This window comes from Hyla sarda, chromosome 2 (assembly GCF_029499605.1).
Source record: "Hyla sarda isolate aHylSar1 chromosome 2, aHylSar1.hap1, whole genome shotgun sequence".
NCBI classification, from domain to species: domain Eukaryota; kingdom Metazoa; phylum Chordata; class Amphibia; order Anura; family Hylidae; genus Hyla; species Hyla sarda.
This window is the reverse complement of record NC_079190.1, coordinates 472,654,418-472,682,211: the sequence shown is the minus strand read 5'-3', so window position 1 is coordinate 472,682,211 and position 27,794 is coordinate 472,654,418. Positions and strand designations below refer to the sequence as shown.

Genomic DNA, 27,794 nt, shown 5'->3' with positions numbered 1-27,794 from the left:
AAATAAAAATGTTTTACACTAACATGCTGGTGTTGCCCCATACTTTTTATTTTCACAAGTGGTAAAAGGAAAAGCACGGAAATACCCCATATGTGGGGTGTAAAATGCTCTGTGGACGCACAACAATGCTCAGGAGTGGGAGCGCAGCATGACCATTTGAGGCCTAAATTGGTGATTTGCACAGGGGTGGCTGATTTTACAGCGGTTCTGACATAAACACAAAAAAATAAATACCTACATGTGACCCCATTTTGGAAACTACAACCCGCACGGAACATAAGGGGTATAGTGAGCCTTAACAACCAAGAATTTTCATTAAAGTTGGATGGGAAAATGAAAAAACAAACATTTTTTGACTAAAATGCTGGCGTTACCCTAAATTTTTCATTTTCACAAGGGAAAATAGGAAAAAAAATGCCCCCAAAAATTTGTAAACCCATTACTTCTGAGTAAGAACATACCCCATATGTGGATGTAAAGTGTAACCCCACATGTAACCCCAATTTGGAATCTACACCCCTCAAATATTGTAATAGGGGGTGCAGTGAGCATTTACGCTCCACAGGTGTCTGACAGATTTTTGGAACAGTGGTCCGTGAAAATGAAAAATGCAATTTTTCATTTGCACAGCTCACTGTTCCAAAGACCTGTCAAACATCAGTGGGGTGTAAATACTCACTGCACCCCTTATTAGATTCTGTGAGGGGTGTAGTTTCCAAAATGGGGTTACATGTGGGGGGGTCTACTGTTCTGGCACCACGGGGGGCTTTGTAAACGCACATGGCCCCTGACTTCCATTCCAAACAAATTCTCTCTCCAAAAGCTCAATGGCGCTCCTTCTCTTCTGAGCATTGTAGTGCGCTGGGTCCAGAGATCTTGAGACCAGAGAAGTAGATTGTCGATATTACTGATCAGTATTAACCCCTTGGGGAGGGAGCCCATTATAACCCTAAAAAAAGAGAGCATTTTTTGCAAATCTGACCACTCACTTTAAGCATTAATTACTCTGGGATGCTTTTACTTATAAATTTGATTCCGAGATTGTTTTTTCATGACATATTCTACTTTATGGTAGTGGTAAATTTTTGTCGATATTTGCATCATTTCTTGGTGAAAAATTCAAAAATTTGATGAAAAATTTGAAAATGTTGCAATTTTAAAACTTTGAAGCTCTCTGCTTGTAAGGAAAATAGACATTCCAAATAAATTATACATTGATTCACAAATACAATATGTTACTTTATATATGCATCATAAGTTTGACATGTTTTTACTTTTGGAAGACATCAGAGGGCTTCAAAGTTCAGCAGCAATTTTCACATTTTTCACAAAATTTTCAAAATCGGAATTTTTCAGGGACCAGTTCAGGTTTGAAGTGGATTTGAACGGCCTTCCTATTAGAAATACCCCACAAATGACCCAATTATAAAAACTGCACCCCTCAAAGTATCCAAAATGACATTCAGTAAGTTTGTTAACCCTTTAGGTGTTTCACAGGAATAGCAGCAAAGTGAAGGAGAAAATTCAAAATCTTTATTTTTTACACTCGCATGTTCTTGTAGACCCAGTTTTTTTACAATTGGTAATAGGAGAAAAAGCCTCCAAAAATTTGTAACTCAATTTCTCTCGAGTAAGGAAATACCTCATATGTGTGTGTCAAGTGTTCGGCGGGTGCAGTAGAGGGCTCAGAAGGGAAGGAGCAACAATGGCATTTTGGAGAGTGAATTTTGCTGAAATGGTTTTTGAGGGCCATGTCACATTTAGGAAGGCCCTATGGTGCCAGAACACCAGCAGAAAACCCCACATGGCATACCATTTTGGAAACTACACCCCTCAAGGCACGTAACAAGGGGTCCAGTGAGCCTTAACACCACGCAGGTGTTTGACGACTTTTCGTTAAAATCAGATGTGTAAATTTTTCCACTAAAGTGCTGTTTCTTCCCCAAATTTACAATTTTTACAAAGGGTTATGGGAGAGAATGCCCCCCAAAATTTGTAACCCCATCTCTTCTGAGTATGGAAATACCCCATGTTAGGACGTAAAATGCTCTGCATGCGAAATACAATGCTCAGAAGAGGAGGAGCGCCATTGAGCTTTTGGAAAGAGAATTCGTTTGGAATGGTAGTCAAGGGCCATGTGCGTTTACAAAGTCCCCTGTGGTGCCAGAACAATGGACCCCCCACATGTGACCCCATTTTGGAAACTACACCCCTCACAGAATGTAATAAGGGGTGCAGTGAGCATTTACACCCAACTGGCATTTGACAGATCTTTGGAACAGTGGACTGTGCAAATGAAAAATAAAATTTTTCATTTTCACGGACCACTGTTCCAAAAATCTGTCAGACAAATGTGGGGCGTAAATGCTCACTGTACCCCTTATTACATTACACGAGGGGTGTAGTTTCCAAAATGGGGTCACATGTGGGGGGGGGGTCCATTGTTCTGGCACTATGGGGGCTTTGTAAAAACTCATGTGGCCTTCAATTCCGGACACATTTTCTCTTCAAAATCCCAATGGCGCTCCTTTTCTTCTGAGCATTGTAGTGCGCCTGCCGAGCACTTTACATCCACATATGGGGTATGTTCTTACTCAGAGGAAATGGGGTTAGGAATTTTGGGGGGCTTTTTTCCTATTTTCCCTTGTGAAAATGAAAAATTTAGGGTAACACCAGCATTTTTTTTTTTCATTTTCCCATCCAAATTTAATGAAAATTCGTCAAACACCTGTGGGGTGTTCAGGCTCACTATACCCCTTGTTACGTTCCGTGGAGGGTGTAGTTTCCAAAATGGGGTCATATGTGGGTATTTAGGTTTTTGCGTTTATGTCAGAACCACTGTAAAATCAGCCACCCCTGTGCAAATCACCAATTTAGGCCTCAAATGTACATGGTGCGCTCTCACTCCTGAGCCTTGTTGTGCATCCGCAGAGCGTTTTACGCCCACATCTGGGATACTTCCGCACTCAGGAGAAGTTGCTTTACTAATTTTGGGGGGCTTTTTTTCCTTTTACTGCTTGTGAAAATAAAAAGTATGGGGCAACACCAGCATGTTAGTGTAAACATTTTTTTTATTTTACACTAACAGGCTGGTCTAACCCCCAACTTTTCCTTTTCATAAGGGGTAAAAGGAGAAAAAGCCCCCCAAAATTTGTATTGCAATTTCTCCCAATTACGGAAATACCCCATATGTGGCCCTAAACTGTTTCCTTGAAATACGACAGGGATCTGAAGTGAGAGAGCGCCATGCGCATTTGAGGAATAAATTAGGAATTGCATAGGGGTGGACATAGGGGTATTCTATGCCAGTGATTCCCAAAAAGGGTGCCTCCAGCTGTTGCTTAACTCTTACCATGCGTGGACAGTCAGTGGCCGGAAATGCTGGGAGTTGTTGTTTTGCAACAGCTGGAGGCTCCGTTTTGGAAACACTGCCGTACAATACGATTTTCATTTTTATTGGGGGGGGGGGGGCAGTGTAAGGGGGTGTATATGTATTGTTTTTCTTTATTATGTGGTAGTGTAGTGTAGTGTTTTTAGGGTACATTCACACTGGCGTGTTACGGTGAGTTTCCCGCTAGGAGTTTCAGCTGCGGCGAAAAATTTGCCGCAGACCAAACCTGAAGCAGGAAACTTACTGCAAACCTGCCCGTGTGAAGGTACCCTGTACGTTCACATGGGTGGACAAACCTCCAGCTGTTTCAAAACCACAACTCCCAGCATGCACTGACAGTGCATGCTGGGAGTTGTACTTTTGCAACAGCTGGAGGCACACTGGTTGGAAAACCTTCAGTTAGGCTATGTTACCTAACAGTATTTTCCAACCAGTGTGCCTCCAGCTGTTGCAAAACTACAACTCCCAGCATGTACTGACATACCGTGCATGCTGGGAGTTGTACTTTTGCAACAGCTAGAGGCACACTGGTTAAAAACCTTCAGTTAGGCTATGTTACCTAACAGTATTTTCCAACCAGTGTGCCTCCAGCTGTTGCAAAACTACAACTCCCAGCATGTACTGACATACCATGCATGCTGGGATTTGTAGTTTTGCAACAGCTGGAGGCACACTGGTTGGAAAACCTTCAGTTAGGTTCTGTTTCCTAACTTAGAATTTTCCAACCAGTGTTCCTCCAGCTGTTGCAAAACTACAACTCCCAGCATGTACTAATGCCGAAGGGCATGCTGGGAGATGTAGTTATGCACCAGCTGGAGGTTACGCAACTAGAATTCCCAACATGGTGAGACAGCTGTTTGCTGTTTGAGCATGCTGGGATTTGCAGTTTTGCAACATCTGGAGGGCTACAGTTTATAGACCACTGCACAGTGATTTCCAAACTGTGACCCTCCAGATGTTGCGAAACTACAAATCCCAGCATGCCCAGACAGCAAAGAGCTGTTTGAGCATGCTAGGAGTTGTAGTTTTGCAAGATCTGGAGGGATACAGTTTAGAGACCACTATATAGTGGTCTCAAACTGCAGCCCTCCAGCTGTTGCAAAACTACATATTCCAGCATGCCCAAACAGCAAACAGCTGTCTGGGCATGCTGGGAGTTGTAGTTTTGCAACATCTGGAGGGCTAGAGTCTCAGACTGTAGCCATCCAGATGTTGCTAGGCAACTTATCGGCTTCTGTAGGATCCAGGGAGCCGTCTTATTCTGCCGCCCACCGCCCGCGCCGATCTCCGTCGCCGCCCGCCGATCACCATCGCCCGCAGCCTCCAGAGGGGTAAGTGAACCTTCGGCGTTTGGTCCCGTTGTTTCCCCGTCCTGCCCCGCCTATTGTGGGTGGGCAGGACGAAGAAAACGAAAGTAAATCCCTCCGCCCCCGATCTGCTATTGGTGGTCACGTCTAGACCACCAATAGCAGGGATAGGAGGGGTGGCACCCCTGCCAACTCACTCCTATCCCTTCTTAGACAACCGCGATCCCCCTTCTATTTCGGGTCACCGGGTCACCATAGACCTGTGATGACCCGGAATCGGCGCAAATCGCAAGTGTGAATTCACTTGAGATTTGCGCTGATCGCCGACATGGGGGGGGTCTAATGACCCCCCCAGGGCATTTGCACGGGGTGCCTGCTGATAGATATCAGCAGTCACCCCGGTCCGGTCCCCACCCGGCCCGCGGCGGGGACCGAAATTCCCACGGGCGTATGGATACGCCCTTCGTCCTTAAGTACCAGGATGCAAGGGCGTATGCATACGCCCTTTGTCCCCAACAGGTTAAAAATCAAAAGATAGCTATTAACTGTTACAGTTTAATAATGGGAATAATTACCTCCTCCAATAAAAAAAATTAATTCCCCCTCTTTTCCCATTTTACAAATACAAATTTGTAAAAAAAATAAAATAAATCAACATATTTGGTATAGCAATGTCGAGAATAGTCCGAATGATAAAATATAACATTAATGATTCCATACAGTGAACGGCATAAAACGTAAAAATAACAAAGTCCAATGCTGATTTGTGATCACATCCCGGAAAAAAAAAAAAAAGTTAATTAAAAAAAAGTCATCAAAAATCACATATACGCAAATGTGGTACCGATAAAAACAGCAAATCACAGATTAAGTGCCAGTACAAGCATAACCATATGAATAAAACATGTCCATGGGTTAAATGTGAGTGCAGGTGCAGTGACAATGAAAAATATATATTTTTTTTAACCCTTTCAGGACCACAGGTTTTCATTTTTGCGCTAGTTTTTTCCTCCTCACCTTCCTAAAATCATAACACAGACTCCTATAAGGGCTGTTTTTTTTGCACCACACATTGTACTTTGTAATTACATCAATAATTTCACCACAAAATCTACGGCAAAGCTAGAAAAAAAATATTTGTTGGGCAAAATTGAAAAAAACAAACGCCATTTTGAATTTTTTTTTAGGGGCTTACGGTTGTACACAGTGCAGTTTTTGGTAAAAATTACACCTTATATTTTTTCTGTAGATCCATACAATTAAATTGATACCCAGCTTATTAAGGTTTGATTTTGTCTTACTTATTATAACTTTTTTTTTCTTCTCCTTTTTTATTTGCTCAAAAAAATGCATACAAAATTGTGTTACAAAAAAACAAAACGCACTGATAAATGTTATGCCTATACGAGCCCATCTCCTCCTCACTCTTCCCTTCATTCAACAATAGGATTATAATGGATTCCCTCATAGAAAGTGGCAACCCTAATCCCTTCCCACTAGAGGACAAAACTCAGGCTAATGCTGGTAACAGGCAGCTACTGTATCTTCTGTATACCTCAAAAGGGAGGCCATCACTCCCAGGGGTGGTATTACCCCGTGTTTTTTTAAGAGCATGTTCTAATTCCCCCACACTTACTGAATTCTCCATTTCCTCCCTAACTTCACTCGGGATTTGAGGGAGCCCTATTACTTGTAGGTACTTTTTTATTTCTTTACTTTCTTTCTCTATTTCTGATGTATATAATTCCTTGTAATATTCTCCAAATTTTCTAAGAACCTCTTTCCTTCCCACACATTCCTTACCTTCCCTCCCTATAATTCTCTGAGGCCCTGGAGAGGCTCTCTGCTACCTCACCAGTGACATCAGAAACTTATTTGAGGTACCCGCCTCTACCAGTCTCTGGTGTCCCTGGAAAAGGGACTTGCTCTTACTTTTACTTAACAGATAGCCGTCCAGGGCATCCTGGCACTCCTGCCACTTACTTTTACCTTCCTCCGTGGGGTTCCGTACTTGTTGTTCTTCTGTCTTCAAACAATTCTTCCTCAGCTCTTCCTCCCTACTCCTAAACTCCCGCTTCTTTCTTTTAATTGCTCTTATTAACTCTCCCCTGAGGAACGCCTTCCCCGCTTCCCATACCATCTGGTCACTCGCTGTCCCCCAGTTGTTCCTAAAGTACTCTACAAGACTCTTTAATATCCCTCCATTATCTATAAGTGTAAACCAGTGTGCGTTAATTTTTAACAAACCCTCCAAGGGCAACCCTCCCGTAATAATATTTATCTCTATCACTGCGTGGTCAGACAGGCAGCGAGTGAGATAAGGAATCTGGCTTATTTTATCCCAGCTTTGGGGATTACCAATACATGTATCTATTCTGGACAGAGTTCGGCTGGTTTTATTCCAGCAAGAATACTTTCTAGCTTCCGGATTTTGCATCCTCCAAATATCCTTCCATCCGAACTCTGTGCAGATTTTAGCCAATGGGGACACCCCCGTACTTCTAACTGCTCCCTGCATACGAAGTCTATCCATTTCCTCTGAGCTTACACAGTTTATATCTCCCTGCAGGAACATAGGACAGTCCTTCCCTACACAAAAATCAAAAAGCTTAATCAAAATATCTGAGGAGAAAGGAGGAGGGACATAAACAAATGCTAGAACCCAAATCAAACCATCCATATTGCCATGTAAAAAGATGAATCGCCCATACTCATCCACCCTCTTCCCAAACAGCTCCCATTTTATACGCCTATGAAAGAGAACCGAAACTCCCCTTGAGTGAGAAGAGTAAAAGGAGTGGTAGCTATTACCCCACCAATTTCTTCCCAGGAGGTGCACCGTGTCCCCCGTAAGGTGTGTCTCGAGCAAGCCCACCACACACGGGAGGTGGTTTCTTACTACCCTCATTACTGCCATCCTCTTAACATTGTCCCCTAATCTCCCAACGTTCCATGCGAGAATCTTAATTTTGTTTACCTTATTCTGCAACACAACAGAGGGGATGGGAAAGAGCAACGCCTAGGCATCCTAACCATTGGGAAAGAATAAAGAAAGCAGAGGAGAAATAAAAAAATAAATAAAAAAGAAAAGGAAACCATCACAACCCCCTCTGGGCATGCCCACCCCCTTTTTTTCATGTCTTCTCTTATTAGATTTATATCTACCCCAATTACACCAATCTGAACAGAGAGATCATCTATGGAGTTGTTACACTTGTAACTTTTTGCACCAAAATTAGTAGGTTTAAAATTGTCCTCTTCTGGCCTCTATAACTTTTTTATTTTTCCATATACAGGGATGAATACAGCAAAAAACTTAGCCCTCATACAGTTTAAAACATACTTATATTGTTTAAAAAGTTTGATATATATTTATATTTTTTGAAGCGGTACAAAAATAGTAAAGTGTTTACCCAAGCATTGACCCGCAGTATAAAAAGAACATGTCGGTGTTATCATACAGTTCATTGTGTAAAAACAAAAAAAATCAAAAGTTGCAAAATTGCGGTTTTCTTCTCAATTTCCTGTCGCAAATAATATATATATATTTTTATAGTACCATATATTCTATGTTAAAATGAAAGGCTTCATTACAAAGTACAGTTGGTCGCAAAAGAAATAAACCCTCATATTGGTCTTTAGGTTGAACATTTTAAGATTTATGGCTCTTAGAAGGGGAGGAGGAAAAAATTTTAACGTAAAAATGAAAATTTCCTGTGTCCTCAAGACCAAAAAGGGCTGTGACCCTGAAGGGGTTAAAGCTGTAATCTTCAAATCCTTTGTAAACCCCCAGTATAACTGTACATAGTGTAAGTAAAGTACAGTACAGCCATTACAATGGATACACATACACGTGATGTCATCTGCTGTGACATCACACATCAAAGAGACTTTCTCCAGGGTAGAATCCAATCCCTAACACTTATTTCCTCGGTTCGGCGGGTGAACACGTTCTCCTACTAGACCTGCGCTTATTTTGCAAATTGAAGAGAATTTTGTCTATTTAGGCAAAAGGATCCTGTAAGGACGGCGACCATGAAGCTAAGAGGTAGGAATAATGAAACCTTCCAAAATTTCTGTTTATAAATGGATTTAACATGAATGTATTAGTGTAAAGTTAATATAGTAGAGTGCAGTAAAGTTACTGATGTTCTCTTGTACAGTCTATCCTGGGTGGCTTTGATGGGGTACTCTGCTGCCCCCGGGGTCGTGATGTCAGGGCCACGCCCCCTCAATGTAAGTCTATGGGAGGGGGTGTGGTGGCTGCATTGAGGGGGTGTGGCGTGATGTCACGAGGGGCGTGGCCGTGACATTATGACCCTGTCACCCAGTGTTGTGAACGAATGCTGGGTGCTGCACAGAGATTGCTGAGGTACCAGCTGCGAGACCCCTGCGATCAGACATCTTATCCCCTATCCTTTGTATAGGGGATAAGATGTCTAGGGGCGGAGTACTCCTTTAAGTCTCTTACAGCAATTAGGAAAAGGTTTACTCCTGTGAGATAAATGATTTTAGTTTGTGAATCAATGTTTTAAGTATTTTGCCTTCTAAAAGAAAACATGGGAAACTACTCTGAAATAATAATATTTGATTAATAATATATAAATAATACATTTTTATACATATATATTATATGTGTGAATATATCAATTTACATATATATACATAAATAAATGAATGAATATAGGTCTAATATATTGTATCCTGTCGCTATTTTGCAGATATCCCAGTTCTCTCGGTGCCTGTCGTGTGTCTCATACATTACGTGACGAGTTTCCTTTGGCGGTATACTAACCTATATCATTATAAGGTCACTCCACCATATTATGAGATCCATAAAATACCTGGGAAGAAGATTAAGCACCGTGGTCAGCGAGCAGATGTGGCTATTGACATGGCTTTAGGTGACAATTCAGACCCACATGAATCCAGGCACAGCGATCATGTGACAGTCACCATGGCGGATAACCAGATGGATTTACCAACAACCTCTGAAGATGCCTCGGAGCCCAAAGTGTCTTGGCTGCAGCGGACTTGGCAATATGCTAAAAGCAAAATGAAGTGGCCCAATTATGTATCCAATGTGTGGGTTGGAGCATGGGCCATGGCCAAATGGACAGTAACCGGCATGATGACCACATTCAAGATGCCATTTTACTTCCTACATACAAAGCTAAGAAGTATTACAGCAAAGGCCATTGACGATCAATGTGAACCAATTTAACAAGACGCTGATTGGGTCACACAAGGTCTACATATGGTTGGGGGTGGGGAGGAGCCCGAAATGCAGCCACCTCCACGTGGTGGGCTCTGGGTCACTTGATACATTAACAAGTGAGCGAGGAGCTGCATAATTCAAGGCACATTTCCCATATTGGACATACAGCTTGTAATGGAGACAGAAGATATTGTCCACCTAGAAACAAATTTTGTACATAAGTGGGAAACAAGCCCCCCTATTGGATGATTAAGGAATCAGAGATCTGTAGAAGGGGAGAGGTGGATTCCCAGGAATGGAGGATGACAATATATCTCTAGCATAAAATCTCTGGATAAGTGGATATGGTAGAAACAGTATAATTATTATTATTACTATTACTATTATTAACCCCTTAACCCCTTAAGGACCCAGGGCATATGGATACGCCCTGGGTTTTTGATCGTTAAGGACCCAGGGCGTATCCATACGCCCCTGGGAATTCCGGTCCCCACCACACGCCGAGCGGGGACCGGACCGGGATCCCAGCCGAAATCATTCAGCAGGCATCCCGTGCAACATGTCAGCGATCGCTGCAAATCGCCGGTGTATTTACACCGGCGATTTGCGCCGATTCCGGGTCATACACATAGGCGTGCGCACGGGGTGTGCGGGGTGTGCCTGGGCACACCCTAATCAAGCCCAGGCTCAGGCCTGGGCCCCGGATGTCAGCTGCTCCGGCTTTTTTTAAAATCTTCCTCCATTTTTTAAAAATATTTGTAAAACAGTGGGGCCACTCTGGCGCGCATAAAGGGACCCCACTCAGGGCAGGTCCTCCGGTCCCAAGTTCCTTAGGCCGGGCCGGGGACACTGCTACTTTAGGAGTAGCACACTTCCGTGCGCAGGCACGCCCCCCTGCCCCGGCTGCTCCGAGCAGGACGGAAGCTCGGAGCTTAAACCACTGCAGAAGGCAGCAGCCAGGCGTGACCAGGAGCCGCCCAACGTGATCTACAGCCCGCCCGATGTCATCTGCAGCCCGGAAAGGTAAAAAGGGCGGTGGGGGGTTGTTGGGGTCAGGAATCAAAAGATTGTGAAGGAGGGGGTCTGTGGAGGGACAGTCACAGAACAGTGCGAAAAAGTGGTGGCAGAGGGGGCTGGGAAAGAGCAAATGTACAGGAGGAGGGGACAGAGGGGCAGGGGGCAGAGGAGTCTAAAGTAGGGTGCCACCTGGCCGGTATTTATATAACCAATCCACCAACTACCAGAATGTTGCACCATATACTATACCAGTGTTTCCCAACCAGAGTGCCTCCAGCTGTTGCAAAACTACAACTCCCAGCATGCCTGGACAGCTGTTGGCTGTCCGGGCATGCTGGGAGTTACAGTTTTGCAACAGCTGGAGGCACCTCTGGTTGGGAAACACTGATCCATACTATATTCTACTATATAGTTCAACATGCTGCTGAGCCACAGGCTGTATCAAGGCATGCTGGGAGTTGTAGTTAGTAACTAACTGCAACTCCAGAATTTAATCAAAAAGACAAAAGAAAGCAATCAAAAGGTCCCATCGAAACAAAAATGGAACCGTTAAAAATCACAGATCGGGGCGCAAAAAAATGCCCCTCATACAGGACATATAAGGAGAAATAAAAAATAGGGGTCAGAATAGGAGAAAATATCCCCCGCATATGTGTATCCTGTGATGTCACGCATATATAATTAATTGTGTGTATATTTTGTGTGTTTTTATACACTGTTTTTGCCCTTTATATGGAGTTTATCCTGAGAGACTACTTATACTCAAGTGCAATAAGATAAATGTGTCCTAATCCATAGGGGATCGGTGGCAGCCTGTATATTTTGTAGTGTAAGTCGATATTTTATTGGAACGTAATAAAAGGTATATTTAATTGTATGGAAGGTCCCTATTCAAATCAGTGTCTATATTATTAATGTACTGGGAAACCCATCATTTTAACCTGAAAAGTGTTAATTCCTACCTGCCAATCTAGCTAACAACCTACCTACCTGGTTTCCTACTTCCCTGGCTATCTAACTACCTGGCTACCTACATAGCAAGCTGGCTACCTGACTATCTACCTGGCTATCTAGCAACCTGAATATCTACCTACCTAACTATCCATCTACCTAACTACTTGGCTACCTACCTAGCTATCTATCTACCTAGCAACCTAACTACATGGCTACCTAGCTAGCTAACAACCTACCTAGCTAATTGCCTACCTGGCTACCTAGCTAGCTACCCACCTATGTTGCTAATAACCAACCTTGCTACCTACCTAGCTATTTACCTAGCAACCTAACTACCTACCTGTATGGCTATCTACTTAGCTAGCTGGTTTTTACCTGGAAGAAGTTGACATGTCAATCTGATCCAGATACACAAGAAAAGGAAAGAGGACATCGCTGATCAGAAATTATGTTACCTGTGAGTCCCTAGATGTAACTATAATCCCCTATATGGTATACAGATCCTGTGTACAGCTGGTATCTACCTTTATATGATCCTGAATACAATTACTTATATGGTATACAGGTTTGCAACAAAGTCCAAGACCACAGCACCAAAAATTATAAACTGATACGTGCAAAAGAACTGTAGTTTATTGGTTCCCCAAAAGTTTTTTTGAGGAACCAATAAATAATAGCTCTTTTTTTCCAATTTTGGTGCTGTGGTCTTGGACTTTCTTGCATGTTTGGTATCCGTATTGGCTATCTGGATGACTACGGGGACAATGGATTTATCTAGTGGTGTCTTATCTGTTTATGTATGTGTGCATGCAAGCAAGAGTGTATTTGTGTGTTTGTATATGTGTGTGTGTGTATGTATATGTATGTATGTATATATATATATATATATATATATACGCATGCGTGCGGCGTGAGTTTGTACTTTAGGATGCACACCCTAATGCAATAGGCTGCGCACGCCTATGGTCATACAGGTCTATGGTGACCGGTATATAAAGGGGATCGCGGTTGTCAAAGAAACCCACGATCCCCCTGAAGGGATTGGAGTGAGGTGGCAGGGGTGCTACCCCTCCTATCCCTGCTAATGGTCATCAAGAAGCGACAACCAATTGCAGATCGGGGGCAGGGGGGTTAACTTTCAGTTTCCCCTTTCTACCCACCCACAGTAGGCTGGGCAGAACAGGGAAACCGACAGGGTCCGGCACTGAAGCCCAATCACTAACCGGCGGCGGCAGCAGGCGGCGATCGGCAGGGGTGATCGGCGGCAGAAGAGGAGGACGGCGATGCGGCTCCCTGGATCCTACGAAAGCTGGTGAGTTGCCTAGCAACATCTGGAGGTCTACAGTCTGAGACCAATATACAGTGGTCTCTAAACTGTAGCCCTCCAGATGTTGCAAAACTACAACTCCTAGAATGCCCACAAAGCAGTTTGCAGTCTGGGCATGCTGGGATTTGTAGTTTTGCAACATCTGGAGGCCCACAGTTTGGAGATCAATGCACAGTGATCTCCAACCTGTGACCCTCCAGCTTTTGCAAAACTACAAATCCCAGAATGCCCAAATAGCAAACAGCTGTCTTGGCATGCTGGGAGTTGTAGTTGCGTACCTCCAGCTGTTGCATACCTACATCTCTCAGCATGACCTTCGGCGATCAGTACATGCTGGGAATTGTAGTTTTGCAACAGCTGGAGGCACACTGGTTAGAAAGTGCTGAGTTAGGTAACAGAACTTAACTGAAGGTTTTCCAACCAGTGTGCCTCCAGCTATTGCAAAAGTACAACTCCCAGCATGCACTCCCAGACGGACGTCAGTACATGCTGGGAGTTGTAGTTTTGAAACAGATGGAGGTTTGCCCTCCCATGTCAACATACAGGGAAAATTCACACGGGCGAGTTTACAGTGGGGTTTATGTTTCAAGTTTGAGCTGCGGCAAATTTTTCAAATTGGCAGGACGTCTTTGTTACGCGCGAGGCTACGTGATGTAGGAGGGAGCCATACGTCTGTCAATAGATCACCAGAGTAGTCGACTGATGCCACCTCTAGAGTGATAGGCGAGTTCGGTAGGGGACTAATTAAATCTATCCATCTGCGGAGCTGTATCAGGTTGTAGAGTTTCTCCACATCTGGCGCATCCATTCCCCCCTGGGCGCTTGTGCGAGAGAGTAGCGAATATGCTGACCTAGGCCTCTTTTGCTTCCAAATAAAGTTAGAAAAGAGAGACTTGACGCTGGAGAAGAAGGAGGTAGGTAATGAGATCGGTAGCATCTGTAATGTGTATCTAACCTTAGGGAGCACATAGCAGTTAATCAGGTTTTTCCTACCCATCCATAGGATCAGGGGAAGATCATATCCAGCCAATGTCTCTTTAATCTCTGCTAGTAGGGGTTTGAAGTTAAGTTGAAAAATGCTTGTGAGCGAGCTAGGTATTTTAACCCCTAGATACGTGAGTGACGATTTGGCCCAGGGGAAAGGGGACAGGGAGCCGATCTCCCTAATCTTAGCTGCAGATAGAGTAATGTTTAATAATTCCGACATAGAAACATTTACTTTAAAGTACGACAGCGAGCCAAATTCTCCGAACAGGTCTAATAAACTAGGCAGTCCGTGTGCAGGGTCACTTAAGAGAAATAGTAAATCATCTGCAAAGTCTAGTGCTTTAAGCTCTCCCCTCGGGGTTTTGTATCCTGAGATACTGGTCAACTGTCGAACTCTCTGTAAAAGCGTTTCCATTGTTAGTATAAAGAGGGTTGGGGACAGGGGGCATCCCTGCCTGGTCCCGTTTGTGATCCGGAACGGGGGGATATGTCATCGTTGACCATCAACGAAGCATACGGTTGTGTGTAAAGGGACATAAGAGCTGTTATAAACTGCGGGGGAAATCCGAAGCGGTGTAGCGTCTCCTTCATATACTCCCAATTGACCCTATCAAATGCCGTCAACGCCAAGAAGGACAAGGGGCAGTCTTTTCATGTGAGCATGTTGGATCGCAGTTAGCAGTCTCAATGTGTTCGTGCGACCCTCTCTACCTGGTACAAATCCCGACTGGTCCACGTCTACTAAGTGGGGAAGATGACTCTTGATTCTCAAGGAGAGCAGTTTAGCCCAGATTTTGAGGTCTAAGTTCAGAAGTGATATTGGTCTGTAGCTCCCACAGTCTTATGGGTTCTTGCCTTCCTTGTGAATGAGAGTGACATGTGCTTCAAGGGACTGTTTAGGGAGAGGAGACCCACGGAATAAAGCCTCGCAAACAGAGGTGAGGTGGGGGATCAGAACGTCCGCAAATTTACGGTAGTATTCCAGTGGAAGACCGTCCGGGCCCGGACTCTTACCCGGTGGGAAAAAAGAGACCACTCTCTGCACTTCTTCTGGGGTAATAGGTAGCATGAGTTCTCTCTGCATGTGTTCGTCTAAAGTAGGGAGGTTTAGTGATGTCAGAAATCTTTTCGTCGCCTCTCTACGTCCGGAAGCAGAGTCCGGGGACTCTCCCTCTGATAAATTATACAGAGAGGTGTAAAACGTCTGGAAAGCTTTAGAAATGGAGGGCGTGTCTGTATACCGGTGGCCTCTCTCATCTCTCACTGCATGAATGTGTTGTTTTGTTCTCGCCTTCTTTATAAGTGTGGACATGAGCTTACCTCCCTTGTCCCTGTGTGCATAAATACGGTGCCTGTGGTGGAGGTAGGCCTTCGCTGATTTTTCGGTGAGGAGAGTATTAAGGGTGGTGCGTAGGGATTTAAGTGTCTCCTGAATCGCTATCGCCCCGGTACACTTGTGTATCCTCACCAGGGTGGAGATTTCAGACAGAATGTCAGTGATCTTGCGCTGCCTCTCTTTCTTCAGTTTGGAACCCCAGGAAATGAATATCCCTCGCGTGAAGGCCGTTCCCGACTTAGAGTTTAAATCAAAGTATAAGGATAACTGTTGCGTAATGTCAGCTAGAGCACTGATTAGAAAGGATGCCTTCATTCAATCTCCAGCGCCAAGAATTGGAGGGGAAAGGGGACAGAGACAAAGAAAGATGTACAGGAGCGTGATCGGAGATAGTAATAGAGTCAATACCTGTGGTCATGAGCGCCGGGAGGAGAGACTTGTGGAGCAGCAAATAGTCAAGTCTGTGGTAGGATCCGTGTACTGACGAGTAATGGGAGTAGTCCCGGACGGAAGGATTCCTCTGTCTCCTTGCATCTATAAGAGATAAATCAGTTAATTTGGAGTGTAGTTTGGCAAGTGTTCTCTGGGGAACAGCAGTACGTGCTTGAGAAGTGACTAAAAGCGGATTAAGTGAAACATTCAAATCACCACCTAATATCACCGGACCATCTGCAAACGCCCGGAGGTCTTCCAGTGCCCCCAAAAGCCATGACACCTGGGCATTGTTAGGGGCATATAGATTCACCAGAGTTAACTTGCGATTGTACAATAGGACATTTAGGAAAAGATATCTTCCCTCAGAGTCAGAGAGAGTCTGTAGAACCTTAATCGGGCAACTTTTGTGTATGGCTATAGATACACCTTTAGATGCCGAGGTGTCATGGCAGGAGTGGAACCACTGGTCATAGTAGCGGCGAGGTAAATTCGGTATCTTGTGCAACTTAAAATTAGTTTCCTGAAAATAAACTACTGACGGTTTCAATCTATGGAGAATCCTCAGTGCATGGCTTCTCTTGTGAGGAGTGTTCAGTCCCCGTACATTGAAGGAGACAAAGGTTGTGAGAGCTCTGTCAGACATAGTGAACACTCGGGGATGTATAGAAAATATTTAACTATTTCTGTCTGAGGAAGTGTCCAGATCTAAGCTGCAGCAAAGGGAAGTCTTTCGTAAGGCTGGGGGGGTTGGAGTATGTATGTTTGAAGGAAAGCAGATGATAGAGGTGAAGTGTAGGCGAGTCCGGAGTATGGGGCTGAGGGAAGAGGAAAATGGAAATAGTAGACTGTGATGAGGAGGAAAAGGGTGGGGGGGGGGGGGTGAGGGAACGGAAGGTGTAGTGAGGGTATATGGAAGAAAGAGGATAAGCAAGTGGAGCAGGAAGAAGCAGTGGAGAAGAAATGGGAGATGTGGGGGGGGAGGTAAGGGGTAAGAGGTGAAGTAGTAGGCAGGTGAGAACAGTGGATCAGAGGGAAATGTTGGAAGCGGAGTGGAGAGGGAGGGGGGGAGAAGAGAAAGGAAGATAAAAGAAAATAATGAGAAAAGAGAAGGTGGGTAAGGAAATACAGGTGAGAAAAGGAAGATTTAGAAAAGGTCAGTGATTCAATATGTAAGAGTGGGCAGTAGTTCAAATGACCTGAGGGTGAAAGTCGTTACAGGTAACAGGTGCACTCAGGTACCTAGCACCTAATGTGGTAGGGAGAGTGCCAGTGGGGGGGAGAAGTAGGAAATGATAGGAAATCCTAGCCTGAGGCGCACACTAATACACTCTTAACATTAAGATAACATGAAACATCCTAACCGGGTGGGACAATCTTGTGGAAATACAACCAGAAAAACATTGCGAACATTGAGGATCAGCTACTATGCACGATAGTAAGAGTAATAACCCAATCAACACCCCCAAATAGCACACAGTAACCGAATACAGGAGAGACGGAGGCAAACATCAAAAGTCTCGTCGTTGAGATAAAGGTAAGGGCAGATGTGAGTACCGTAGATCCGGGTGTAGTCTCTGGTTCACCTGGCTACAGGAGGGGGGGGGAGTGGGAGAGATGGGACCAGAGGACCGGGGTTATCAGGGTCCTTGCTTGGAGCAGTAGTTGAGGTGGGGGAGGGAGTCTCAGATTACGCTGGCTCGCTGTGAAAACCTCAACCCGTTGTGAAGGCGATCGGAGTCCAGTATGCAGTCCAAACAAGTCCCAGTAGCTATGGAACCTAAGAATAGGAGAGTGAAGGGGCGGATTCGCGTGGCAGGGTGATTGAGGGGCGCATGGGTAACATCCTGTTTCTAAATGGCAAGCGGGACTAGTCATCCTCCTTCCATAGCACATGGGGTTAGAGAGATGGGCTAAGAGAGTTTACCTAGTCCATCGAGGTGCTGTCTCCGCTGGAGAGTCTAAGGGGTGGACCGTAATCCCATCTCAACAACGAGTAAGCTCCGTCCACGAACTCTAGCGATGTCCTGTGGCTCCAGGGGCATCATACAGGTAAATTCCAGGACTGCACATCTTATGCGCTTGAGGCAAGGGCCTGTTTCTTTGCCTTGGGAGTACAGGGTCTGGCTACCCTCTTCCATTCGCCGATGACCGGGAGCGGCGGCAGTGGTTCCGCCACCGCAGCCAGGAGCCATGAAGGTATCTCTACTGGCTCGATACCGATCTGCAACCCAGGCACCAGCTAGATCAGACGGTGTCCATATCGCAATCCTCTTGCCGTCTTTGATCACCGACAGTCCAAACGGGAACAGCCATGCGTATTGTATACCAGCGTCCCGTAGCTTATCCAACAGGGGTCTCATCAGGCGTCTTTTCAGTAAGGTCGTGGGCGCAATGTCCTGGTACAGTGTAACTTCTAGACATGTGCAATTCGGTTCGGCACGAATGTCTAATTTACCGAATTTAACCGTTTTTGGGCATTCGGACCGATCTGAATGCACGAAAACATATTTTGAACATTCCCGAATAGCCACGATAATACGAATAGCTGTAAATAAGAATGCATTCGTTATCCCTAAATGACGTAAAGAATTCATTCTGATAAGAAAGATAATAAAAAGGATACAGATACAGTTTGATTTTTCGGATACATTCGGTATTCGGGTACATTCGGTAAATCTTTTTATTCTTTTTTTGGACTTTAGCGATCCTAAAAAATTATGGAGATACCTTTTTTATTAAAATTTCGTAGGGTACCATAAAAAAATCATAATAAAATAGATACAGTAGTGATGGAAAAAATTGTATCTAACGAAATGTATCTTTTTTATTATGAAATGTTTATTCATTTTTAAACAGGGATCAATTTATGTGAGCGGGTAAAGCACTAAAAATTTAGCCGACAATAATAAAAATGTAGTGTGTGCGTGTTTTTCACTTTAAAAAAAAAACACTTTTTAGGTAGTACTACTACTCCCAGCATGGAACACACTCTTCCATGATGGGAGTAGTAGTTACCTGTACTAATTGACAGATCGCAGGGGTCCCTTGCAATCCTCTTGTATAACGTATAGATGCGGTGGCCGCTCTTCTATGGTCCCTTGCACTCACGTATATATACACATATTCATATTTCCCGCAGAGCTGTGATTGGCCAGATAGTTCCAGCCAATCACAGCTCTCTGTGAGAAATAGGAATATGTGTATATATACGGCCGTGCAGGGGACCATAGGAGCGCGGCCGCCGCATCCATACATTATACAGGAGCATCACAGCGGGTGTCAGGAGTGATACCTGCAGTGATCTTTCCTTTACTACAAGTACTACTACTCCCAACGTGGAGTGCACTCTGCCTCATGCTGGGAGCTGTAGTACCTGCATTAATAGACAGATCGCAGTGAGTGTCAGAAGTTACACTCGCTGCGATATGTCTATTAATGCAGGTACTACAGCTCCCAGCATGGAGAAAAGTGTGCTCCATGTTGGGAGTATTAGTACCTGCAGTAAGGAACAGATCCCAGGGATGTCACTTCTCCTGACACCCGCTGCGATCCTCCTGATGTGAATGTCGGGATCAGCTGTTCTCAGGGCTACAGAGCCGGGAGAACAGCTGACGCTGAGCCGTAGGTATACATCGTATATCTACTGCCCAGCAAGAACTTACAGTGAGCCTGCAATGTGTATACAGTATACACATTGCTGGCTCACTTAACCCCTTGCTGAGCTGTGCGCTATGTGCAAGCCCAGCAAGGGAAGATTTAACTTACACTGCTGGACAGTGTAGGTTAACCCTTTGGGCGTTATACACTATATACAGCTATCTATAGATAGAAGACCTATATCGCAGTGAGTTAGGCCTGAGCCTTGCGGCAACGGCTGAATGATCTAAATTATAGAGTGTGTCATTCCCTAAGCACTCTGCAGTATCACCGGACCCAATATTTCCCCTAAATCCGGACGGATCTGCACATCACTCCCTAAATTCAGAGACTACAAGTTTAATGCAAGGTCCGCAACTTCTGCCAGTCGCTAAGCAACCTAAGAACTGTTATATGAGACTGTTACTACGCATTGGATATTGCAAGCACTGCAGTAAAGTTATTCAAGTTCAAGGTAAATCTGCTTGTGGACCTTCAGTCATTTCATTGCACCTATCGTTTCTGGGAAGGGCGGTGATAGGCCGGAACATGGATTCAGCATACCAGCCCTCACCCTGGCATCACGAGTGGCTGGGTTAATATTAACCCCTCATATACCAACATTATACAATCCCTACCATACACCCCCCAAGGGCTACCACATGTATGTAGTGTATACAGAAGACGAAGTCCGCTTAATTCCCTCGAGTACCGGGCAGGTCCGTGTAGCTCCACCCCCTAGTGATGACGTCATTAGAGGGCGGAGCTACAGAAGGGAACAAGGCTAGTTAATCTGAAGCTTTGTTCAAATTGTCCGTTTTGCATAATGTTAACAGACCCTTCTGGCAGTGTCTACCCAGACAGGGAGACTCCAGCTGTTGCTAAACTACAACTCCCAGCATGCCTAGATAGCCAAAGGCTGTCTGGGAATGCTGGGAGTTGTAGTTTTGCACCAATTGGTGGCTCCCTGTTTGGGTAGACATTGCATCATGGGTGCTCTCCCCAGCGGACAGCGCCAAAAATGTCATAACCAATTTTTTGTGTTTTTTTTCTTTCTTCTCGTTTCAGATGCGTGTATACAGAGGATTACTGCGGATTTGATGGATTACGGCGGATTATTATTTTTTTATTTTAATAAAATGGTTAACGAGGGCTGTGGGGGAGTGTTTTTTAAATAAAATAATTTTTCCAATGTCTTGTGTTTTTGTTATTGAATTTTCAGGCTTAGTAGTGGAAGCTGGTCTTATTGACTGACTCCATTACTAAGACAGGGCTTAGTGCTAGCCCCAAAAACAGCTAGAGCTAACCCCCAATTATTACCCCGGTACCCACCGCCACAGGGATGTCGGGAAGAGCCAGTACCAAAAGGCCCGGAGTGTCAAAAATGGTGCTCCTGTTCCTAGGCGGTAACAGGCTGGCGTTATTTAGGCTGGGGAGGGCCAGTAACAATGGTCCTCGCCCACCCTGGTAACATCAGGCTGTTGCTGTTTGGTTGGTATTGTGCTGAGAATGAAAATACGGGGAACCCTATATGTTTTTTATTTTATTTAAATTAAAAAAATTAAAAAAAACGTAGAGGGTTCCCCGTATTTGCATTCTCAGCACAATACCAACCAAACAGCAACAGCCTGACGTTACCAGGGTGGGCGAGGACCATTGTTACTCTCCCTCACCAGCCTAAATAACGCCAGCCTGTTGCTGCCTAGGCGCGCCATTTTTTGACGCTCCGGGCCTGTTGGTACCAGCTCTTCCCGGCACCCCTGTGGCGGTGGGTACCGGGGTAATAATTGGGGGTTAGCACTAGCTGTTTTTGGGGCTAGCACTAAGCCCTGGCTTAGTAATGGATTCAGTCAATAAGACCGGCTTCCACTACTAAGCCTGAAAATTCATTTAAATAAAAAACACAACACATTGGAAAAATTATTTTATTTAAAAAAACACTCCCCCACAGCCCTCGTTAACCATTTTATTAAAATAAAAAAAATGAATCCGCCATAATCCATTGAATCTGCAGTAATCCTCTGCATACATGGATCTGAAACGAGAAGAAAAAAACACAAAAAATTGGTTATGACATTTTTGGCGCTGTCCGCTGGGGAGAGCACCCATGATGCAATGTCTACCAAAACAGGGAGCCACCAATTGGTGCAAAACTACAACTCCCAGCATGCCCAGACAGATTTTGGCTGTCTGGGCATGCTGGGAGTTGTAGTTTAGCAACAGCTGGAGTCTCTCTGTCTGGGTAGACACTGGCAGAAGGGTCTGTTCACATTATACAAAACGGACAATGTGAACAGAGCTTCAGATTAACTAGCCTTGTTCCCTTATGTAGCTCCGCCCCCTAATGACATCATCACTGGGGGCGGAGCTACACGGACCTGCCTGATACTCGAGGGAAGAAAGCGGACTTCATCTTCTGTATACTCTATATACAGCTATCTATAGATAGCTGTATATAGTGTATACTGCCCAAAGGGTTAACCTACACTGTCCAGCAGTGTAAGTTAAATCTTCCCTTGCTGGGCTTGCACATAGCGCACAGCTCAGCAAGGGGTTAAGTGAGCCAGCAATGTGTATACTGTATACACATTGCAGGCTCACTGTAAGTTCTTGCTGGGCAGTAGATATACGATGTATACCTACGGCTCAGCGTCAGCTGTTCTCCCGGCTCTGTAGCCCTGAGAACAGCTGATCCCGACATTCACATAAGGGCGATAGCAGCGGGTGTCAGGAGGAGTGACATCCGCTGGGATCTGTCCCTTACTGCTGGTACTAATACTCCCAACATGGAGCACACTCTGCTCCATGCTGGGAGCTGTAGTACCTGCATTAATAGACATATCGCAGCGAGTGTAACTTCTGACACCTGCTGCGATCTGTCTATTAATGCAGGTACTACAGCTCCCAGCATGGAGCAGAGTTTACTCCATGTTGGGAGTAGTAGTACTTGTAGTAAAGGAAAGATCACTCCTGACACCCGCTGTGATGCTCCTGTATAATGTATGGATGCGGCGGCCGCGCTCCTATGGTCCCCTGCACGGCCGTATATATACACATATTCCTATTTCTCACAGAGAGCTGTGATTGGCTGGAATCATCTGCCCAATCACAGCTCTGCGGGAAATATGAATATGTGTATATATACGTGAGTGCAGGGGACCATAGAAGAGCTGCCGCCGCATCTATACAAGAGGATCGCAAGGGACCCCGGCGATCTGTCAATTAGCACAGGTAACTACTACTACCATCATGGAACAGTGTGTTCCATGCTGGGAGTAGTAGTACTACCTAAAAAATGTAAAAAAAAAAAGTGAAAAACACGCACACAATACATTTTTATTATTGTCGGCTACATTTTTAGTGCTTTACCCGCTCACATAAATTGATCCCTGTTTAAAAATTTATAAACATTTCACAATAAAAAAAGATACATTTCGTTAGATACAATTTTTTCCATTTTTCCTTTTTTATTATTATTTTTTTATGGTACCCTACGAAATTTTAATAAAATCTCCATAATTTTTTAGGATCGCTAAAAAAGTCCAAAAAAGAATAAAAAGATTTACCCGAATGTACCGAATACCGAATGTCCGAGACAGCACCAATCACAATTGCCCAGCAGGAGTGAGGTGGCACTGGTGCCACCTCACGTTCATGGTGATTGGTCGGCTGAGACCGGCTGATGAATCATGGCGTCTTCTGGGCAGTCCTGACGGCACCCGTTCTGCCCCTAGTCTGGAGGGCGAGAGCGGGTACCGACCATGTAGTGTGCAGCGGCGGGGAAAGCTTACTGTCGGCGGCAGGAAATGACTGGCAGCAGGAGGTGAGGCCTGTGTGCCTCCTACTGTTTCATAACTACAACTCCCAGCATGCACAGCCAAAGGGCATGCTGGGAGTTGTAGTTATGTAACAGGTGGAGACACCCTGGTTGGGAAACACTGTGCTGTACAGATGCAGTGGGGCCGGTATGAGAATAGCTCTTAGTGTAAGATTATATGGGAATGGTCCTAACATTTGGGAACTTGCACTTAATTTAGCCAAACAACAAAAACGGCAAAACAATATGTGCCGTATGTAGGTCCCGGGGGTACCAATAAATAGCCAAAAACAAAGAGACCCACAATACTAATATTATTTCAAAAAGTATAACAATCTTTATTAGACAATAAAAAACAGTTTTTAAAAAATTAGAAAAAGGCAGAGGATGACCTTACACAGGAGACAACAGGTGCCAGTGGGCCTGGTATGGGTAATATGGGTATTCAATCAAGAGTATACATAATATAAGACTAGCGTAGCTGCATGTTTACAATATCGTAACAATAGGTATAATATCTAATATACATTGAGGTAACATAGGAAGCAGCAATGCAATACAACAGACATAGATAGGAAATACCTAAAAAAAACTACCTGTCATATACCCAAAGACCAGGAGCACCAAGCACCAGGAGTGGGGTGTTGGTGCTTGGTGCTCCTGGTCTTTGGGTATATGACAGGTAGTTTTTTTTAGGTATTTCCTATCTATGTCTGTTGTATTGCATTGCTGCTTCCTATGTTACCTCAATGTATATTAGATATTATACCTATTGTTACGATATTGTAAACATGCAGCTACGCTAGTCTTATATTATGTATACTCTTGATTGAATACCCATATTACCCATACCAGGCCCACTGGCACCTGTTGTCTCCTGTGTAAGGTCATCCTCTGCCTTTTTCTAATTTTTTAAAAACTGTTTTTTATTGTCTAATAAAGATTGTTATACTTTTTGAAATAATATTAGTATTGTGGGTCTCTTTGTTTTTGGCTATTTAACTTGCACTTAATGCAGATTCCATTTCTTTGGAGCCAAAAGCAACACGAGTTGTGTGTCTCATCTTGCTCCTCCGCTGCTGCTGAAGCCGTCTCCAGAGTTTTTGTGATCTGGAGTATTGTTATTGGAAGTCTCCTTGGCAGCTCTGGAAGACGGATATCATGGTAGAGACGTCTGTTCCGAGAAACGAAGTTCCAGAAAAAAACTTTTTGAAGGAGATTTATCATTCTTTTCAAACGTACGGCTTTTATATGACAATTGTTTTTTAACTTACTTTTGCTTATGTGTGACCTATTTATCAAAAAGTCGCACGACTTTGAAAAATAAATCGCACGGAAGCAAAACCTGGGAAACCCACTTGCAAAAGCCTTTTTTTAAAATAGAAAAGTTTTCCCTTATGTTAATAGCCGAAGTTCTTTATCTACCCTTTATTACCATTAGTGTTACTAGAGAGTGACTGGGAGGGGGTGTACTGCATCAGGTGACACCCTGACTGGCCTCCCTGGCACTAAATAGCTGCACTCCAACTATCCCGCAACAACCCATCCACCCTCCTCTGAAATTAAAAAAGTATTAAAAACATACTATGCCGCACCATGAATATCCGTACTCTGGGGGCTTTTTTGTTTAATTTTGAGCCCACATTTTGTGACGTTGGTGGGTGGAGACTTGCGCCACCGCGCTGAGGACGGAGTTTACATCAGGAAGGAAGGCAGCGCAGCACCAACAGGCACATAAACAATAGTGAAGCCACACAAAAAAAAAGCGGCTCGGTACATTACCCACCCCAAAATGTGCATGAAGCTGCATTACTATGGATTTTTTATTTTTTTTTTAAAGGAAAATTTTAGTGCCACATATGGGTTATTTAAGTAGTTTGTAAAAATCTTACACAATTATTTTGTGCCTTATTCTATTTTTTACACAACATTTTCAAATGTAGTGGGTACGCCAGCATGTACGTGTCCTACAATTAACAAGGTGTGCAGTGTGTATTTTTAACCATAAAATAATAGAGTTGTTATATAATTGTTTCTATAATTAACATTAAGCTTTGTGGTGTCCCGGTACAGGACCTATCCTGTACCATCCTTAAGTCCCCTCAGGAAGAGTCCCTTAGGTTCATAGGGCTCTCCTGCAGGGCTCCCCCCTTGTCTTATAAATGCAGTGTATATTCATTATGTGTATTAATTGTTCATATGTATAAAGTTGTACAGTTTGTATAAAATGTATAGGACCTTCATTGGTCATGTGATCTACTGTCATGTGATATACCCAGAGTTCCATCGGCACAGGAACTCCAAGCATTAGCAACCAATGGGCTTTAGTCCAGCCCCCTAGTATATAAGTGGCTGTAGTCTCTATACTCTCTTATTTCTTGGACTCAAAAGGAAGCACAAAGTCCTGTATACTGCAAATTCATCTCATCTAGACCAAAGCCAAAAGAAACACAACCACTTCTAAAACATGAGTTACAATTCTCTCTACAAATCCAGTGACTACTCCTCAGCTAAGGAATATATCAGTAGCACAGTGGTCTACCTAAATATCTCAATAATAACAAGTCCAAGCAAACCTGTGAGGTATCCTGTGTCCCGGTTGCCTCTGAAGGAACTGCATAATTGTAAAGACTGTTCCCTAAACAAGTAAACGTTCCAGTTTATTTAGAATCCTTGCTGTGGACATTCCTTTATTACAAACCGTTCTTGGGTTGATTGATGGCGGTTACCATACCAGAATAACCACATCCTGGCGTCACGAACACTAAGGGGTTAACAACATCTTGCCCCCAGGGTTTATACAACCAGACCCTGTTACATACTGCTACACCCCAGTCACCACATCTCAATGTAGTAGCAGCAACAGTGAGATAATGTCGAGTATGTATAACCATTGCAGACATCATGCATACCATACAGTGGGGATCAAAAGTTTGGGCACCCCAGGTAAAAATTTGTATTAATGTGCATAAAGAAGCCAAGGAAAGATTGAAAAATCTCCAAGAAGCATCACATTACAGATTAGACATTCTTATAATATGTCAACAAAATTTAGATTTTATTTCCATCAATTACACTTTCAAAATAACCGAAAACAAAAAAATGGTGTCTGCAAAAGTTTGGGCACCCTGCAGAGTTAATATCTTGTACTGCCCCCTTTGGCAAGTATCACAGCTTGTAAACACTTTTTGTAGCCAGCCAAGAGTCTTTCAATTCTTGTTTGAGGTATCTTTGCCCATTCTTTCTTACTAAAGTCTTCCAGTTCTTTGAGATTTCTGGGCTGTCTGTCACGCACTGTTCTTTCAACATCTATCCATACATTTTCAATTATGTTGAGGTTGGGAGATTGTGAAGGCCATGGCAAAACCTTCAGTTTACGCCTCTTGATGTAATCCCCCGTGGATTTCGAGGTGTGTTTAGGATCATTATCCATTTGTAGAAGCCATCCTCTATTTAACTTCAGCTTTTTCACAGATGGCATCAAGTTATCATCCAAAATTTGCTGAAGTTTTATTGAATCCATTTTTCCTTCTACTCGTGAGATGTTCCCTGTGCCACTGGCTGCAATACAACCCCAAAGCATGATTGATCCTCCCACCCATGCTTAACAGTTGGACAGAGGTGCTTTTCATTAAATTCTGTTCCCCTTCTTCTCCAAACGTACCTTTGCTCATTCAGGCCAAAAAGTTCAATTTTAACCTCATCGGTCCACAGAACTTGTTTCCAAAACGGTCAAACGCTAATTTTTGTGGTGAGGATGTAAAAGAGGTTTTCTTCTGATGACTCTTCCATGAAGACCATATTTGTACAAGTATGTTTTTATAGTGGAATAGGGTACCACAACTCCAGTGTCTGTCAGATCTTTCTGGGTTTTGAATTGTTTTTCTCACAATCCTGCGAGCTGTTCTGTTTGATATTTTTTTGGTCTTCCAGATCTTGTTTTAACTTCCACTGTTCCTGATGACTGCCATTTCTTAATTACATTCCGAACAGAGGATATTGACATCTGAAAACGTTTTGATATCTTCTTATAGCCGTCTCCAGCTTTGTGAGCATCAACTATTTTCAGTTTCAGATTTCTAGACAACTGCTTGGAAGAACCCATGGTGCTGATTGTTGGGGCAAGGTCAGATCAGTCTGGGCATTTAAAACCTTTGAGATTCACATCACCTGGTCTTCCCAGATGATGATTGAGAACAATCCATGACACTGGCAGGTCTCAGCTGTGCAAAGGGGGCAGTGCATGCTATAAATTCTGCAGGGTACCCAAACTTTTGCAGACACCATCTTTTTGTTTTCTGTTATTTTGAAAGTGTAAATGATGGAAATAAAATCTAACTTTTGTTGACGTATTAAAAGAATGTCAAAT

General features: G+C 43.8%; 1 long non-coding RNA gene across 1 annotated transcript in view; it reads right to left on the bottom strand.

Annotated features, from left to right (window-relative positions):
* Nucleotides 1–27,794, bottom strand: part of LOC130358070 (uncharacterized) — a 72,176-nt gene that overhangs the window by 28,129 nt on the left and 16,253 nt on the right. The window contains exon 2 of the long non-coding RNA XR_008889401.1: nucleotides 15,946–16,071. This is a non-coding gene — a long non-coding RNA (uncharacterized LOC130358070). The remainder of the gene's footprint in view (nucleotides 1–15,945; nucleotides 16,072–27,794) is intronic.